The sequence below is a fragment of the Lactuca serriola genome, chromosome 4, assembly GCF_051521515.1.
Source record: "Lactuca serriola cultivar US96UC23 chromosome 4, Lser_US96UC23_V15, whole genome shotgun sequence".
NCBI lineage: Eukaryota > Viridiplantae > Streptophyta > Magnoliopsida > Asterales > Asteraceae > Lactuca > Lactuca serriola.
This window is the reverse complement of record NC_136411.1, coordinates 214172802-214178801: the sequence shown is the minus strand read 5'-3', so window position 1 is coordinate 214178801 and position 6000 is coordinate 214172802.

Genomic DNA, 6000 nt, shown 5'->3' with positions numbered 1-6000 from the left:
TTGTTATCCGGTTATCGATCGGACGAGCACGAGCGAGCGGGATGCGAGGATTCGCGAGATCCGGTGTGATGAGGTTGCTGCATTGTTGCGGGTTGAGTCGCCAGAATTGTTTGGGTCGATCAGGACCACTATGATTGAAGTAGTTTGATGAGCGATGTGCGGTTTTCGCAGAGACGGCTGCCGCGGCGGTTACAGCGGCTGTAGCAACGGCAAAGAAAGGGACTAGTCGGGGTTTTCAGTATCGGGACTTCTATTATGCGAAGCCTCCCACATTCGATGGGGTTCAGGACTCGATTGTTGCTATGAGATGGTTATCAGTCATGGAGGGGTGTTTCTCCACGAGTTTATGCCCTGCTAATCAGAGGGCGGGGTGTGCTCTGAACCTATTGAGGCTCGGGGCGAGGGATTGGTGGAGGTTGACCACGAGGTCATTTTCTGATGCGCAGAGGGCTGCGGTTTCATGGGATCAATTCAGAGGGATGTTCAGTACTCGCTATGTTCCGCGAGATGAAAGGAGAGATTGGCTCGGGAATTCCTTGAGCTGAAGCAGGATTTGGGGTCGGTGACTGAGATCACCAGGATGTTTATTGGGAGGGCGATGTTTCGCCCTGAGTTCGCTTCGGAGCAGGCTCAGATGCCCCGAAATCCGAGTATGCTCAAGAGGGGGAGTATCAGACAGTTCGTGTCTGCGCAGAGACGCGGGACCGTGTTGGTATCGCAGGAGGCCGCCATGTGGCGTGGGCTAGAGGTTGAGTTGCAGTAGCGTGAGATGAGGCAGGCCCCGATGCAGTCGCAGTCGGCGCCGAAACGGTCCATGACCGTAGACGTTGAATAGCAGGTTGGGTTATAGTGGTAGCAGTGAAGAGTTCAGACGAGTTTTGCAGTGCGGAGAGTTATCGTCTGTATTGAGAGTAAGTCCCTGTTCTTGGGACAAATCCGGCGTTGGATACGGGTTGATGAGTTGAGATGAGAGGAACGATGATGCTGCGGTGCAGTCTACGAGCCAGATATGTTCTCGAGCAGTGCAGGTGCTTAGTATTAGATCAGAATGGGATTTGGAACGATTAGAGGCAGCTGTGATGAGAAGTTCTTGGAGAGTTAGCTGGAGGATCAGAGTATAGGGGATGGACTGACTTCATAAGGGGAGGGACTATCGGGTGTTGCACAACACTTTTCTGGAGCAGGTACGACTTCGCCGGTGAAAGATAGTCGTGGGTTGATTGTATACCAATTGGTGTTGGTTCGAACTCTAGTGGGGGAGAACCGGGTGCAGTATGTAAGAAAGCAAGAATTGCCAGGAGTAGTAATAAGTGGAGTATAGAGATGCAGTAGGAGAGCATGAGATCATAGGTGTCGATGATCGAGTAAAAAGGGGTTACATCGGAGCTTGCGGGTTCGGTGGTACATGCCGCAAGTGTGGAAAGGAGGGGCACTGTGCGCGGGACTGTTGGCAGTCAGTGCCAATTCGGGATTTGAGGAGGACAGAATGAAGCGGAGCCCCAGAGGGCTCAGGGTCGTGTTTATCTGCGTGCGACAGAGGAAGACGGAGCAGTGCCGGAGGCAGCGGCAGGTATGATGCTTTCGGGATGTCTTAATTGTCTTGCATGGATGTGGCGTATTGTTTGTGCTGGTATCTTGTATGGATTTCGATGCGGTATTCGTTGTTTCGCGGGTCGGGCATGGTTATGGATTGGTGCTTCAGGTTTTCGCTTTGGCATTCGTTATTCCCTGATGGTTGGGTATGGTTGTAATTGGTATTTTAGTGTCTGTAGTCTTGTGCGGTTTTCGATGTGATGTTCATCCTTTGGGCAGATTGTGAGTTTGGTTATGGGTTGATGTCGAGGATTCCCTTGGTTATCGTTCGTGAGGGTTGTTAGGGGAGATGCGGCACTGGGTTGATTGTCGGGTAGTATCTGCAGTTGTGGAGTAGATAATTGAAGGATCAGATTCTTTTGAGTGGATTGATCAGGGAGGAGATGTGTTTTGCTGAGGGTTGTTTACGCTTGTGGGAAGCAGTCAGTGGGTAAATGTTCTCTTTGTGCAGGATGGTTCTGAAAGGTCGTTAATGGCGATCGATGGCAGTTAGTCAGTGCTTTAGTGGGGGAGGATTGTAAAATTCTCCGGGAGATCGATGAGTATGTGAGGGTGCTTAGCTGCCGGGTTTCAGCAGTGTTTGTTAGCGCAAAGTATAGGCCGTCGAGAACGGGTGTTGAGCATGCGGGGCGGGATACAGACCTAGGGTATTCGATTGTGGAGGCCTGGGAGGAGGCCGGAATCAAGCTTGAGTAAGTAATCGGAATTTTGCGATCAGAGTATTGGTACGTTTGAGGTACGTGATGGGTTGTACTGCATTAATTCCACGGGATTATGTTGTGCATGTTTCTAGAGCTGGAGCCGGAAGGTTCCAGAGTTAGAACCTGAGGGTTCGCAGAGTTGGGTGTACGGACCCACAGAGATATAGCCTCGAGTGGCTAGTATGTGTTATGAGGGTCGGTCCAGTCATGCTGGAGACTCTGTTGGTATTGCGGGATCAGTTTGAGATTGGGGATTGTGTACGTTGCAGTGTGATTGCATTGGAAGGTCTGGCCCAGGTTAGCGGTCTTGTTTAGCTGAGGCTGTGATTTTGACGAGTGGAGAGAGTACATGGGATTGAGAGCCCCTGCAATGAGAACCAGAGCATGGGGATAGTGGTTACGCAAAAAGGGTGGTGTCGCTTGGGGCGAGCACCGTGGCACCGATTGGAGTGGCATTATGGCCAGGAGGGTTCCTTGGAAAAGGAAAAGAGGAAGGTGTGTAACTCCGAAGGGGTGCAGGTTCACGAAGGTGAAAGCTGCAGAGCGGAGTTATAGTTAGGGTATTTCGAGTATGGTTTTGAGCATCGTGTTCGCGGCAGTGGAGTAGGAACCCATCCGGTTGGGATGTTTGTTGAGGCTCAGAAGGGATGCATGGAGAGAGAAAATTTTAAATTTTCAGTGTGAATCTGATCAGAGTGTAGGGTGGATGTAGTGGTTCATCTTGGGAGATGTTCGAAGATATCATCAGTGTATCGGGTCTTCCAACCTACGAGTGTTGGAGCTAGTTCAGCATGTGTATATGATGGCAAGAGAAGAATTTGTGAGAGTTACTCTGGGAGTGGGAATGGATCTCTCAGTTGGTCTGGGATGGACAAAGTGGGCTTTGGATCGGGGATCCGGTGGTTCAGGGCTTCCTAACCCTCATTGTTCGAGTGATTGTTGGGGTTTAAGAGCAGAGTTGCATCTTGGGTGGTTCTCGGTTACAGAGAGTGATGAGCAGCTCAGAGTTCGTACTTTAGTTGACAGGGCAGACTCAGCAGGTTAAAGAGAGTTAGTGATCGTCTAGAGTTAGCAGAAAAGTTATGCAGGCAGACGCCGTTATGAGCATGTGATTCCGGTCGGCGATTTCGTATTTCTGGCGGGATGTTTCGATTTAGGATGAGGGGTAAATGGGGGGCCCCGGTATGTTGGGACTTTTCGTGAAGGTGCGAAGGTAGGAAGGGTGGCCTACCGTTTGGAGCTGTCAACGGGATTGGATCGGATCCATGACACTTGTATGTGTCGCAATTGAAGGGGTGTATAGCGGATGAGTCAGCAGTGGTTCTACTAGAGAACGGTTAGGTGAATGCGAGCCTGTGTTACGTTGAGAGGCCAGTGGCCGTCGGAGATCGGAAGATCAAGGTTCTGAGGAACAAGGAGGTACCTCTGGTATTGGGTTCAGTAACGGCCTCGGAAGAGATCGGAAGTGTCTAGGGAAGCCGAAACGTGTGATGCGGGAGCAGCATCCAGAATTATTTTCAGAGCGAGACTTCGAGGGCGAAGTCTAATTCTAGTGGGGGAGAATTGTAACAGCCCAAAATCTCAAGTATTGTTAAATTGCATTTTAGGGTATTTTAAAGGAGGGACTCGGCGAGTTGGAGCCAGACTCGCCGAGTAGGGTCGCAGATTTGGTCGCGGGTTCGCGACTGGACTCGACGAGTCCAGGTATGGACTCGGCGAGTCGACGCTGTTCAGCAGAAAACCCTAGCCGTTTCGTATTGGGTCGTATTTAAGGGTTGCATGTCGTCATTTCACGTCTTTTGGCCGATTGTGGAGAACCCTAGACGACTGTGGCATTTGGAGCAAAACTTGAAGGCCATTATTGACTTTGAAGGAATTGTGGTGCAAGAAGAGGGAGGATTTTGGCCAAAGGAAGAGCAAGGGGGTCGAGTTCTGAGGTTTGGGGACACAGAGAGTATGTTTTCAGGTAAGGTTTCGGATCATTCCTGTTATTTTGATGTGTACTTGAATTTAGGGTTTATGAAACCCATTTGGAGATTTGATGGAGTATTGTGTTGTTATACAAAGGTTTCTACCCTAGTAATAGGATGATTAGAGGTCCAGAAGTCCCCATGAGTGTGTATCTCGGGAAAAACGTACCTCAGGAGGCAGTTGGATGACTGCATGGCGTGGACTCGCCGAGTCGGATGATCGGACTCGGCGAGTAGCTTGAAGATTCACTGGAACTCGCCGAGTTGTTCTTCAGACTCGGCGAGTAGCATGAAGATCTACTGGAACTCGTCGAGTCGTTCTTCAGACTCGGCGAGTGGTGTCAGGATGCTTATACTCGTCGAGTTACCCTTTGCACTCGACGAGTCCAGTCAGGATTGACCGTTGACCTGTATATATATTAGAGGGGTCAGTTGCCTTGTTTGATAAGATCATTAACTAAGGCTGTGGTATTATAGGGAACCTGCGGAACTAGCGGATTGTGTGCGAGTAGCTCGAAGAGGTTATAGCCTGCGTACTTCGAGGTGAGTCTTCTCACTATACCTCACCCGGAAGGGTTTGATTGTGTGACCGGAAGGTCAAGTATGTTATGTGTTATGGTTATATGCTATGAATGGGAAGTTAGCTGCTATGTGTGATATACATGCTTATATATGGGCCGGAAGGCAAGGTATTATGTGACTGAAAGGTCAGGTATGATATGTGATATATGTGCTTATGTGTTAGAGTATTGTATTATGTGTTATATATGTGTACGGGCCGGAAGGCGATTATCTTGTGGACCGAAAGGTCCGGGCCGGAAGGCAATGTTATGTGGATCGAAAGGTCCGGGCCGGAAGGCGATATTACGTGGATCGAAAGATCCGGGCCGGAAGGCGATATTATGTGGATCGAAAGATCCGGGCCGGAAGGCAATGTTATGTGGACCGAACGGTCCAGGCTGGATGGCGTATGTGCGTAAGGTATATTGGGGAACTCACTAAGCTTCGTGCTTACGTTGTTTATGTTACGTTGTTTCAGGTTCTTACAGTAACGCGGGATGGCAACGGTTCGATTGTACACACCGAAGAAAGAGTTGAGTTTTGGAGGATCCTGGTCTTCTTTTATAATGAAAATGAAACTACGTTTTGTAATTTGAATGGGAACAAGATTTTAAAACAAGTGTTTTTAATATTAGATTGATTAATTTAAATGAAAATTTTATTTTTGGAAATCTGGGTGTTACAGGAAACGTGCCAGTAACAACCATCGGGTCTTGAACTGCCTCTCCTTGATCCAATGTCAGGACCATGCCTGTTCCTCCTGCTCCTTGGTTGTTGGCTTTGGGGAAATTTTGCCTAAAATAGCCAGTTCCTCCACATCCATAACAAGTGTGACCGGCCCCGATGTTGTTGTTGTTGTTGTTGTTGTTGTTGTTGTTGTTGTTGTTGTTGTTATTGTTTTTTGGCTGTTGATTCTATTGGGATTGAGATCTGCAGTACCAGGCGGTGTGCCCCTTGCGGTTGCATTTGGTAAATTTCATTTCTCTGCGCCCGCCATGGTGGTAGTAGTTTTATTTGTTACATTTTGGTAAAGTTCCTGAGTATGGAATGGTAGTGGTTTGCACAGTTGAGGTTGGAGCAGCTGGTGCTGGCGTAACTTGAGCGGTAGCAACGTGAACTGCTACAGTTTGTTGCTTTTTGGAGGATCCCTGGTTTTGTTGCCCCTTTTGTTTGTT